The sequence below is a fragment of the Sciurus carolinensis genome, chromosome 2 (assembly GCF_902686445.1).
Source record: "Sciurus carolinensis chromosome 2, mSciCar1.2, whole genome shotgun sequence".
Lineage (NCBI taxonomy): Eukaryota > Metazoa > Chordata > Mammalia > Rodentia > Sciuridae > Sciurus > Sciurus carolinensis.
The window spans coordinates 167,095,889-167,110,012 of record NC_062214.1 but is presented as its reverse complement, the minus strand read 5'-3'; the positions used below and the strand labels follow the sequence as shown (position 1 = coordinate 167,110,012).

The following is a 14,124-nucleotide window of genomic DNA, read 5'->3' as shown; positions in this document are numbered from 1 at the left end:
GGAGGTGGGAACAAATCACACAGTGCGTTACCGGGAGGGACAACACTGGCTGGGCTTTGTGCTCAGCAGCCGGTTCAGTTTTCAGAGCATTTCCCAGCAAGGACCAAAAGCAACTTGAACAAAGGAAACATAGCAGTTAGATACTTGAACTGTTTCCACTAATGCCACGGAGAACTGGGCGCTTCAAGGCTGGAGTGACTAGTGAGGGTAGGAAGGAGGATATAGGTAAGAGGGCACAGGGAATCAAAGCAACATGGCTTGTCGTGAAAGTTCATAAGAAGCAGAAAACAATGAGAAGTTTTTAAAACTTTTTTTTCAGAGTTGTTATTTTGAAAGTTCTGTCCTTTCTAAAAGACATAAACTCTGATCCCTCAGCAAACTTTTAAAATAAGACCAGAAATAAAGCCTAAGAAGGTATTTTATTTTCCATCCTCATCACTTAATTAGGAAGGGCATTTACGAGGTTCAAGGTTTTAATTGCCTTCAACTCCCTCCCCAACCCTCTTCTTCAGTTACGCCCTTAGAGCAACTGAGCCAGAGCCAAACAGACATCTGAAACTTCTCTCAAGGAGGAGAAAAACACCAGCACAATTACCCTGGACACTCTCCCCTACCTCCCTCTCCATCTCCCCTCCCTCTCTCATATGTGCCTCTCTCTCTCTCTCTCTCTCTAACACACACACACACACACACACACACACACACACACAATAGCTAACACAGAAGAAGCTTTCCTAGTGTAACTGATAGCAGCAAATGCTGCAACATGAGAAAGTTTCCCATAATCAGAAGAGGTAAAAAGAGAGAAAAAAATGAGTTCTTAGACAAAGAAAACAGAGGTTGAAAAGGCTACCTCTGTAAAATAAACAAAACATCTTCTGAGATATACATTCATGGACCATGATAGTGATCCAATAAATTTGATTAACTCCATATTCCTTAAAAATCTGGAATTTTACCTCTTTTCTCTTTATTTACTATGATGATATCATAGACCAATAAAACATGTTCTTAGCTGTCCCAAAACAAAACCTATGTCCCTTCCAAATTTCAGACCAAAGCATCACCATCAGCTTATCTCAGATCCATGGAGAACAAAGACAATCAATTTTGATTTGGAATTGTAACAATAAATTCAGATTATGCTCACTATGGGTTCTGTAATAGTAATTTACAGTTTAATTGTTTTAAAAGATTAGAAACAGGGCTGGGGATATAGCTCAGTTGGTAGAGTGCTTGCCTTGCATGCACAAGGCCCTGGGTTCAATCCCCAGCACCAAAAAAAAAAAAAAAAAAAAAAAAAAAAAAAAAATTAGAAACAGTACAGTTCCTGTTTATTTAACATCAACCATGTACCAGTATGGATGTATGACCTCTACTCTTAACCACGATGTAAGTTAGACATTACCAGGTATTACTATGAGGACACAACCAAAAGTACAGGACTTGCTCAAGACCACATACTTTAGCCATGAAGAAGTCTGGAATTTTTTTTTCTTTTTAGAGCTGGAGATCAAACCCAGGACCTCCTGCATACTAGGTAATTCCTCTACACTAAACTACATACATCCCCAGCCCTGGAGCCAGGATTTGAGTTCAGTTTTGAGGGGATTTTTTTGTTTGTTTGTTGGTTTGGTTTTTGTTTTTTGGGTTCAAAACATATTCTCTTACTTTTAAACAATGGAAGAAACTGAGTACAGTCACCCCTGTAATGGTTGAACAATAGAGGTTTTTAAGCTTAATAGCATTATAATCCAGAGTTTTCTACAATCAACAATTCATCATTTTTTACTAATATTCAAAAAGAATCATAATGGAAAGGCCATCTTTGTTAATGTAAGGTAGACTGGCTGCAGGTGATCTCTAGGTTGTACACGACATCTAGAAAATCTTCAGAATCTCAGAACACCCTGCTATTCTGATTATTTTGCCTAGAATTAGGTTCCCAATCCTAATCAAATCCACAGGTTTGGAGTTCAATTTGCATATATGCTTGTCCCTCAAAGTAGAGTCATCAAATAAATGAAATCTGTGGTGATCTAAGGATGCTAGAGAATTTGAAATAACATGAACTGTGTTAGGAGCCTGCCGCTTTGACCCTTCAGAAAGTCACAGAAGTATTATTCCCTCGAAAGGCCCCCAAGATTAGAAGCTAATCCCAGCAGAATATGATCTTCCTCATCACTAACAACATCCCTCCAGTTTGGAGAGTATCCATCCTATAACTCTTCTCCCTGAGGGCCAAACCTATCCATTCCCACTCTACGATCGACCTCTGTCTCCTTGACTCTTCCTCTCAGCATTTCAAAATTTTCAAGCCCACATGCTCTCTGCCAGTCAGTGCCTCCTTCATATGCTGTGTCCTTTCCCTTCTCTTCTTCACAGTCAAAACACATGAAAGCATGATAGGTACTTGCTGACTCCAATCACCTCCCACTTACTTTTTAAACAAATTCAATGAATTTCTGCAACCACTGGACTACCAAAACAGTCCTCAAAAGGTTGCCAATGCTTTTCAGTTGCAAAATCCAGTGTCATCTTCTTAGTCTTCATCTTATTTGATGTCTTAGCTGAATTAAAAGCCACTAAGCTGAACACTTGGGAGGATGAGGAAGGAGGATCAAGAGTTCAAAGCCAGACTCAGCAAAAGCAAGGTGCTAAGCAACTCAGTGAGACCCTGTCTCTAAATAAAATACAAAATAGGGCTGGGGATGTGGCACAGTGGTCAGTGCCCCAGAGGTCAATCCACAGGGCGGTGGGGGGTGGGGGGAGCCACTATACACTCCTTTTTTTTTTTTCTTGGAACTCTCTTCCCTTTGTTTCCATTAAACCATGTACTACTGATTTTCCTCATACTTCTCCAATCCTTCCTCACCAGTTTCTTGAATACATCTTTCCAAATGTTACCATCCTAGCCCCTCTTCTCTCTTTATGCACTCTCCTTGGACAATTTCATCTGCCTGCTTAATTTCAATAATCTATATCCTAAAGAATACCAAATCAATACACCCAGCCTAAACTCTCTCCAGCCTAGAAATTCACTGTTCAAAGAACAAAGCATACAATAAAGAATAAAGTAGCACTTTTCACTTTCATTGTCTGACTCATTCTTGTGAAAGTCTCAAAGGCATCTCCAACTAAAAATGTCAAAAGCTGAAACAAATTTTCTGCTCTGTTCCCCAAAAATGTCTGCACTTCCTACTCCAGTCATCATCTTAAAGAATGCCACCACTATTTACCCTTTTAACTAAACCAGAAACATGGAAATTATTCTTGACTCCCCTTTTTTTCTCCATCAACCACCATATCCTAATGCTGTTACCTCCAAAATATCTCTGTATAAAATTTCTCTCATCATCCCACTCTTGCTACACAATCCAGACAACCTTCACGTCTCAGCAGTATTGTTGCCCACAACTTCACTGGTCTGCCTGTAGACTTACTATTCACCTATTCCACCCATTCTTTTTATGCAACCATAGGAACCACATGGCAATGAACATGTCACCGGAGCTTAATACTGTTTAGCTGAATGAATCAATTAATCAACAGATCAACCAAACAACCAATCTAGAACTCAAGGGTTAGCTTTGATGTTTCTTGAAAAATTTCCCCAAAATTGAGCAGTGTCTTAGGAAAGAAAATACGGCACCAACAGTTATGCCTTGTGTTGCTCTGCTGCTCCAGATCACAAACACTGGCACGGTGCTCAGATCACTTCATGTTACACCGGGTCTGTGTCTACACCCCAGCTATGTAGGGCCACCGTTTAGATGATTGTCTCTCAGGGGATGCTACCACTGAGACCTACCAGATAGAAGCCAGGGAGGCTACTCAATAACCTACCTTGTACAGAACAGCCTTTCATAACAAGAAACTATTGAGTCCAAAATGTCAAAGGTGCTCATGTGTGTAGTCACAAAAATAAGACACTACCACAGTAGCACTATTTAAAAAGTCACAAGATTAGGATGTCACAACAAGACAATAACCCTATTTATTTCCTCTGTAAACTGAGATAGGACATGTTCCTCTTACGAAAGCAAAAGTTAATGAGTTTCTCCAATTTAAAAGAATGAAGATAAGAAAATTTAAATAATGACTCAGCATTCCAACTCTAAGAATAAAAACAATGTTCAGAACAAATTCTAATAAAATTCACTAGTTTCTTTATTGATGGCTTCTTTCTTCCTCTACTCACTTCCAGCAGAAATAAGCATTGTAACAAAATACCCTAACAGGCACAAGTGCACACCCACTGTGCTGTGTCATTGCTTCTCACAGCTTTGGGAAAGAAGAAGATTATTTCTTCTTTATGCTCCTCCCATCTTCTTCATTCTTTTTGTTTATTCAACCACAACATGGTTATGGAGTAAGTTTACTATTGTTAATTTTATTTGTTCCTTTTCCCCAAGGTAAAAAGTAAATGGAATTCCTTATTTCTCTCCAAAAATAAAGACAAAAACAAAAATCCTAAATCAAGATGCTCTGCTGACATGAATGTGATTTTTTTCCCTGATATTCAAGAAATAAGAAATATTTTTGATAGTAGAATGAATTGCACATAACGTTCCTATGCTTATCTATGAATATACCAGAGCAACTCCACATCATGTACAACCACAAGAATGGGAAGTTATATTCCATATATGTATGTGTCAAAATATACTCTACTGTCATATATATCTAAAAAGAACAAATATAAAAATTTTTTAAAGACATATTTTTCTATCTTAAAAAATAACTTTCAAGTCAGTGTCAACATATAACAATTCTAATCGCTTTTTTTTTTTATCAGCTTTCTTTCCTAAATACCACACTTTTTAAGAATGCACAATTTTTGCACAAAATCAGAGTAGGCTAAGAAATACAATACAATACAATGAGTACAAATTTAGGGGAAAAGAATACTCTAGTAACTGAACATCAAGACCACCATTGCTTGCTATGACAATATTCCTTTTTGGTGCTTCCTATAATTGAGTCAAGATTTAGAGTGATCTGCCCTAGGTCAACAAACCTGTTCAATGACTGTGTTGTCTGATTATTATATCCAAATACTATTTTATGAATTTGGGGGTTTTTCCACACTTTTGGTACATTATCACTATACACAATGGTGGAATTCGTTATTACATATTTGTACATACACACAACATAACAATATAATTTGGCCAATACATTCCCCAGTGTCTATCTTAAGAATATTTGATCACAAAATACACCAACCGTGTACTAAATGCAATTATCTGACATAGGTTAAAATAATAAATAAATGCAGGCCTTGAAAGCAAAGAGTAAAACTGCTTTGATTATCTATATTCAGTTCACCCTAAATCTTAGATGCTTCCCATTTTGTTAGCCTTGCTGTATCAATGGTACAGTTTTCATTTATACTACTTCAGTCTCACCAAAGAAGTGTGGTATCTTATAACTAAAATACAGGATATGCCACAATAATCAAAACCACAGTAGTTGGAACTCGGTAGTTTGTCAGTAGGAGTCATGACACAACACTTGTACACAGAAGGATTCTTTAACCTTAGATGACTACTCTGAGGAAAGAAAATCAAAAGAGAAAGGGCGGCAGTATGAACATGTACCCAGATATCTACAAACATCTCAGATGTGTCAGAACAGAACAGGTATCTCATTTCTTGGTACTAATATACAGGCCCTGAGAAAAGTTGGGAAAAAAATTCAAAAGTGAAAATTAAACAGAAAGCAATATCAGTCACTGCAATGAAAATAAAATATTGGCAACAATGTAAGTGTCCATCTGCAGAAGCCTAATTTAAAAAACTGCAATTCATCCAAAATAGATGCCCCAAGACCACAAGAAAGAACAAGACAGCATTTTATATATCAACATGGAATGTTTTCCAAGATATGTTGTTAAGTGAAATAACAATAAATCGAGCTGGATTGGTGATACATACCTGTAATCCCAACTATGGGAGGCAGAGGCAGGAGCATCCCAAGTTTGAGACCAATCTGGGCAACTTAACAAGATCCCATCTCAAAATAATTTTTTAAAGGGGGGTGGAATGAAGCTCAGAAACAGAGTGCTCCTGGGTTTAATTCTTAGTACAGCAAAAAAAAAAAAAAAAAAAAAAGTACATATATGTAAAACTAAGCAAAGTGCTATGCAGTAGGTATGTTAAGCAAGTGGTTGTGTGAAAGAGGAAAATTTATTTATTTATTTACACACACATATATATCTTCTACATGCATAAAATATTTATGAGAAGAAACAAAAGAAACTAGTAATTTGTACTCCCTTCAAAGAAGCTAAAGGATGTCTTAGACAACAAAATGAACAAAAAGAATCCTTCCTATACACTGTTTCATACTTCTGAAATTTTGCATGTTTGTTAGTGAGTTGTTGGGTTTTTGTTTGTTTTTTGGTGTGTGTGTGTGTGTTGGGTTTTTGTTTTTTGGTGTGTGTATGTGTGTGTGTGTGTGTGTGTGTGTGTGTGTGTGTGGTGCTTGGGATTGAACCCAGGACTTTATGCATGCTAGGCAAACACTTTACCACTGAGTCACATTCCCAGCCCATACTTCCGAAATTTTGAACCAGGTAAATGTATTTCTTAAAAATAAATAAATAAAACTAAGCCTGGCACGATGGCACATGCCTATAATCTCAATGGATTAGAGCTGAGGCGGGATGATCACAAGTTCCAGGTCAACCTTAGCAGCTTAGAAAGACCCTGGCTCAAGGCAAAAAAATAAAAGGGACTGGAGGTATAGCTCAGTGGTAGAGCACCCCTGGGTTCAATTCCTAATATCACAATAAATAAGTAACACGGTTTGAGCAGTGGTGTACTTCTGTAATCCCAGCTACTTGAGAGGTTGAGACAGAAGGATCACAAACTAGAAGCCAGCCTAGTAATTTAGCAAAATCTGTTTCAAAATAAAAAAAAAAAAAAAAAGGACTGAAGGTATAGCTCAGTGGAAAAGTACCCCTGGGTTCAATCCCCAGTATGATAAATAAATGAGTAAGCAATTAAAACTGAAATTTAAAAAAACATTTGCCAAATGATTATTTATAAGGAGAAGAAAAAAGAATTATTTACACTCTATAAATCAGCAAGTTCTGTTAGTACGTAGGTCAAAGTGTGTGCCTCAACAGTGCATTATCACGGCACTGGCAGCTCCTAACGAGACAAATTAACTTTAAAAAACCTCTACAGCAGTTTTCTCAATAACTCTCTTTGATTCATGCAGCATTTTCAAAAAAGAGGCAGCTTTCAGGTTTAATTACTGATTACTGATAGAAGTTATTTCTCTAGTTGTGAAAGAGGAAAACAATTTTTTAAAATGGTTACCTAATTTATTCATCCCTTATTAGTTCCTCCCAAAAGGAACTAGGATTTCCTTCAGAGTTCTCAGTCAGATGTTGCCACAAGCCTTAGAATAACCTGAAATAGACTTCTGAAATAACTTTTCAATCTGTTTATTTTAGATATATTAGGAAATATAAATAAAGAGAAAAGTTTTTGACACTGGGGTTCCAAACTACAATGCCATAAAATAGGACTCCATGCTAGCTCTTCTCCCCTTGAGCAGTATCTACCTCATTTAAGGCTGTGATTATGTGACCTGGCCATAGCTTAAGTATGTACCTCTGAGTCAAGATCACACACAGTCCTGCTTATAGGCTCAAGAAGACTTGGAATTCTTGGCTACCTTCTGACAAAAACCAACCAATCAAACAATGACAACTCAGTACCAGTTATGCCAATTCAAAATCTACTACATATCTATGGAAGACACACTTTAGTAATCAAATAGTACTCAACAATTCTATCTTTTAGGTATCTCATTATAGGAAAACATTTTTAAAAACCTATTAGAGTCATATCAAAGTGATACAGATTTATAATTATAACTCCCAACTTCAAAATCGTCCAGGACAAGATCACTTCTTCCAGGCCATGCTACAGAACTCTGCATCTTCAACTAAGTACTTGTTCTCATCAGACTAAGTACTTGTTCTCATCAGACTCCAGAAATCAGGTCAGGGCTAGGGTTTTGCACTGACTTACAAATGGTTGAGCATTACTTTGGCTCTGACCTTTGGTAAATTCAATCAATGAATAGTTTGTTTCCAAGTTTCAATGCCCGACTCTTTTCTTACATTGAAATTTAACTGTTAATGATTCATCTAAAATTGATGGTGACACCAGATATTGACTACTAAACTATTTCTCTTTTTTTCAATCAATATCAGACAGATTAGGCACATACATGTTGAGTATTATGATAAACACCTGTTTTTCAAATGAGAAATTAGGATTTTCAGTTAATGCTCTTAAAGAAAGCCCTGTACTGGTCAGACTAAACCATCAGTCATGGTACTACTTCACAGCTGACCATTTCCGTTGAAAGAAAAGAAAGCATCTGAGTAGACCGGAGAGAGGCTTTCATAAAAGGTTGAAAGACTTACCTGGAAACTCATTTGCATTCAGACTGGGGACACCTCTCTTGTTAAACCCTTTGATAGTCTGGGCCTCTCTTTTGAAAGACACTCAAAAGCAAATGCAGCTATTCAAACATTTGCCCATATCTGAAGAGTATCTTGGGTATTCAAGTGCATTATGAAATGTGATTAACAGGTTTTGGTTTTGAAAAATTCCAGAGAAGGAAAAGAATGTAAATAAAAGAATGAGAAATATATATACAGTTGGACATTATGGAATCAGAAGTGTAGACAGAAAATAAACAAAAAAGATTAAGTTGATCCATCTGGGGAAGAAAACACTAGCCCATTCATCCTAAGGTTCCCTAAGAAGTAAATGGGAAAGCAACTGTTTCTATTCTCATTTTACAAATGGGAAAATCAAGGTATGAAGCAGAAGAAGAAAAATGTGGAAAGTTATGAGTTTACCAATGAAAGGATTGGGTGAGAACACTGGGATAAGTATCCTGTCACACTCTACTGTTCTCATCTTTCTTTACAACAGAATAACTCCACTAGTTGTTCCTACCTGTCCTTCAGGAGATTGTGATGTACCTAATAATAAATAACTGTACCAGTTAATAAATAATTGTTATTTTCATGAATACAGAATATAATTTTAAGTAGGTATAAAACAGGTAAAAGAAAAGACATCTCTTTGATTTCCAGAAGTTTGTGTATTAAGCTTAGAAAGTGCATGATAACGAGGATAAATATGTGTGCCATCTTAAATCTCTTTGGAAACAGATTGGGATGATTAAAACTGGTTTCAAAATGGACGATACAGATGTAGTCCAATATCACATATAGTGAGAAAAAGTACACATTAAACAACTTTTGTCTCTTTGCCTTATATGTTTTTGATGTACTTAATTCAGATAATATTGGCTACAGCAGCAATAAAGTCAATAAAAAGATGTAGATCTCACTGAGATACATAGCTTAATTCTAAATGTTTACTTACACTGCTAGTAATGTTATATGCTACAATTAATAAAGAAGGGGAAAATTACCATGGAATCCTCTGCTTTCTCAAACATGTTTAGGAAGCAGTAAATGCTATTACTGTCAAGGAGAGCTTAAGATCTCTGTGAAGTTCATATACATTTGCTTAAAGGGCTAAACATATTATGCATATTAAGAGAATAAAAAGATTTTAAGCTGGTTTGGACCACAATTTAAGCATTTTTTGCCAAGAATACAGGAAAACATAGGAAAGTGGGTCATATATGAATATACCACAGTGAATTTCACCTTTATGTATATTCATAATGCATTAACTTTCTAAAAAAAAACTATAAATGATAGAAGAAGATCAGTAGAGTAGAAGAAAGGCCATGGGGGGGGGGGGGAAGGGTTGGAAAGGGGAAGTACTTGGGATTGAATTGAAGCAAGGTCTATTTCAAGTTTGTAAAATTATATCAAAATGAAGCCCAATATTATATATGTCTGTAACAAACTAGTAAAAAGTAAAGTGGGTCATAATTAACCTGCAGAAGTATTGATTGAATGCATTCTTTCTTGGGATGATACTAGATCAATGGAAAATTAAGGATATGTGAACAATGGAAAATAACTAAAATGCACACTAGACTCTAAAATGAAAAGTGATTATTTTGGAAAAAGAGACTCTAAGAAATATGATCAGTGAAAATGATTAGGTTCTAAGACAAAATAAATTCCCAAAACAGAAAGAACATTAACTACTTTGTAACATCAAAATTTAGATACATAGCCATTTAAAACAGATCTAAGAGTTTAGATAGAATAAGTTATATATAGGTCTTGACAAAGTCAATGACATATTCAAGTGAAAATCAAATATCTCTTGCACCATAGCTAAAGTCGCTCTCCTAGGAAACATACAAGCAATGTGCTAAATCAGCAACTAATTATCTTTAGAGGGTTTTAACATGACATTGCACCTTGACAACCTTTTTCACCCTCATTTGTGGATGGAAAAAAAGGTGACGGGCTTAGCACCTCATATATATGTATAAACAAGTATATATATATATATATATATATATATATGTATATATATATATGTACATGTATATATGTGTATATATCATACTTTTATTTTATAACCTTCTGTGTTTAAACCATTCCACTGGTAGAAAGGACAAAAGTTGAATGTAAACCAGAAATGATACCACTGAACACTGCAGACCTAAATGCAACATAAATATAGGAATAGGGGGAAAAAACCTTAGTCATTTAATTGAAATTAATATGTACCCTTAAAATAATGAAAAAACTAAATTTTATAACCAATACCATATTTAGTATCTTCCCATCACATGTATTTTACATTTGACAAACTTGGAATACTTGGTAGAGCTCATAGTCACTTAAAAGGTTATAGTATAGTCCATATCATGTACAAATAATAAGCAAAGGAGGAGATCCCAGATAGTGGACTAGAGGGAGCCTGCATTCTTTGTAGCTCCGTAACACTGGTTTCAAGCAGTGGAAAAACTCTTTCTCTATGAGGCAGTCTTTGCTACTCACCGATTCCCTGCTGTTTACCCAATTTGTCCACCGTGAGCACCCACCATCTGCCAGCATATCGCCTACTTTCTGAGTGCAGATTGCTCACTGACTGATGCCTATCATCTGCCATTTGCCCGCGGATAGCCTGCAGACTGCCCTCAGAAGACCAGCGGATTGCCTGCTGCCCACTGGGCCTGTAAGTTCATTGTCACAGTACCTGCAGGTTTGATTACACGTGGCTGCCGCCATTTTGGGACAACAGCCAGGACCTGCAGGACCCCCAGCCCACTCAACCACACCCAGCCTCCAGAACCCCTGGCCCGACTGACCACACTGCACCCATGCCCTGCGCTTCAGCTCCCCACTGACCAACACGTTTGGAAGCCAGTGTAGCCATCCTGGATTATCCTGGAAGTGGAACGTGACATCTTTAGGTGGGGCGAATCCCATCCTGAGACGCCTGGTGGAGACTGGAAGCTCATTGTCAGGTACCTCTCATGCATCAGGCTACTGAAGACTGGGAGGTTTGAATACTATATGAATGTTATAGTATATTTTTTTTCCTCCTTTTTGAAAATTTTAAAGTTTTTAATTTCTTTATTTTTCTTACTCTATTTTCCTGTCGTTTATCTGTCTCAGAGTCTCTGTCTCCCTTTTCTCATGCCAACAACCAGTTTCTTTTGATTCCCCTTTCACTCTTCTTACAATCTAGTACTTCTGTATACTCTTTTCTTATCCCATTAACACATACATCCGACACCCCTCCCCATCCTCTTTGTCCACCATTAAAAACTGTAGACCTCATTAGAAATCTATTGGTTATACTATAGATAATAATCAAACTCATCCTCTCTGTTTACTATGACAATACTATTAATGTCTTCCTAGGGGCGATTTGGTTTAGGGCTGCATATTGTCTGTACTAAGTGCTGCTAACATTGATCTCCACCCTAAAGAAGAGGTTTTGGAAACCTGCAGGGTCACTAAAAGCCTCCAGGGGGTAAACAGTAATACCCCAGATCTGCACTGCTAGAGGAAAAGATACACAAACAACATGAAAAAACAAGGGAAGAAAGTGTTCCAAACAACCCAAGATTCTATATTAATAGAATCCAATGACAGCATGGAAGAAGAAATGTGAGGAGTTCAGAATATACATGATTAAAATGATTTGGGGACCACTGGAGGCAATTTGAAAATGGCGTCTTCCTTGCCAAGCGGGCCAATTACAGCAGCTGGAAAAAGTGAATTTCTCAACCAGAAGTCAAAGTAAGAGGACAGAGACGAATCAGAACTCCTCACTGTTCCTGATGGTTGGAAGGAACCAGCTTTTTCTAAAGAGGACAATCCCAGAGGACTCTTAGAAGAGAGCAATTTTGCAACTTTGTTCCCCAAATATAGAGAGGCTTATTTGAAAGGTGTTGGCCTTTGGTGCAAAGGCCTTGAATGAACATCATGTTAAAGCAACCCTGGACCTAATAGAGGCCAGCATGACTGTTTGTACTACTAAGAAGACTTTTGACCCATATATCATCATTAGGGCCAGAGACCTAATAGAATTGATGGCAAGGAGTGTTTCATTTGAACAGGCAGTACAGATTCTTCAGGATGATGTCACATGCGATATCATTAAAATAGGTTCCTTAGTAAGAAATAAGGAATGATTTGTAAAAGACAATGGCTTATTGGTCCGAAAGGCTCTACATTGAAGGCATTGAAACTTCTAACAAACTGTTACATTATGGCTCAGGGAAATACAGTTTCAGTCATTGGTCCTTTCAGTGGCTTAAAAGAGGTTTGAAAAGTAGTTCTAGACACTATGAAGAATATTCATCCCATTTATAACAATAAAACCTTAATGATTAAATGAGAGTTGGCAAAAGATTCTGAATTACGATCACAAAGTTGGGAAAGATTCTTGCCACACTTCAAACACAAAAATGTGAATAAACGCAAGGAACTGAAGAAGAAAACTGTTAAGAAAGCATATACACCATTTCCACAACCACAACCAGAAAGTCAGATTGATAAAGAATTGGCTAGTGGTGAATACTTTTTGAAGGCAAATCAAAAGAAGCAACAAAAAATGGAAGAAATAAAGGCTAAACAAGCAGAAGCTCTCAGTAAGAGACAAGAGGAAAGAAACAAAGCATTTATTCCACCTAAGGAAAAAACAGTTGTGAAACCTAAGGAAGCGTCTACTTGAAACTAAAATTGATGTGACTGCCATCAAAGAAAAGGTTAAGAAAGCAAAGAACAAGAAACTGGGAGCTCTTACAGCTGAAGAAGTCAAGCTTAAAATGGAAGCAGATGAAAAGAAAAAGAAAAAGAAAAGGTAACATTCAAAAAATAACCAAAACCCCCTGAAGTAGAATTTATATAGCTATCTCATTTTGTAAAGGATTTTGAGATATCAGGGCATTAGTTGCATTATGTATGAGAAATAATACTTCTTTTTTTTTAAATTTATTTTTATTGTAAACAAATGGGATACATGTTGTTTCTGTTTGTATGTGGAGTAACAGCATACCATTTGTGTAATCATACATTTACATAGGGTAATGATGTTTGATTCATTGTTATTTTTTCCTTCTCCACCACCCCTCCCACCCCTCTTTTCCCTCTATACAGTCCCTCCTTCCTCCATTCTTGCCCCCTCCCATCCCCTGAGAAATAATACTTCTGAGTTGCTTTTGTTCATACAATAATATTCTTTATAAATATAAAAAATGATTTGGGAAGTAATGAATGAGATAAGAGAGTAAATGCAGGCAATGAACAATCACGCCAATAAACAGTTGAAAGAGCAACTGCATGAAGCAAAAGATCATTTCAATAAAGAGATAGAGATTTTGAGGAAAAGAAACAGAAATACTTCAAATGAAGGAAACAATAAACCAAATAAAATACTCAATGGAAAGCATCACCAACAGACTAGATCACTTGGAAGACAGAACCTCAGACAATGAAGACACAACATTTAATCTTAATAAAGTTAACCAAACAGAGAAGATGGTAAGAAATCATGAACAGAAACTCCAAGAACTGTGGTATATCATGAAAAGACCAAATTTAAGAATTATTGGGATTGAGGAAGACACAGAGATACAAACCAAAGGAATGAATGACCTATTCAATGGAATAATATTGGAAAATTTCCTAAC

General features: G+C 36.6%; 1 protein-coding gene and 1 pseudogene across 4 annotated transcripts in view; one reads left to right on the top strand and one right to left on the bottom strand.

The window, feature by feature from the left end:
• Rad51b (RAD51 paralog B) overlaps nt 1-14,124 on the bottom strand; it is a 634,368-nt gene that overhangs the window by 383,925 nt on the left and 236,319 nt on the right. The window lies entirely within an intron of this gene.
• Nucleotides 12,159-13,299, top strand: LOC124976161 (KRR1 small subunit processome component homolog; annotated as a pseudogene).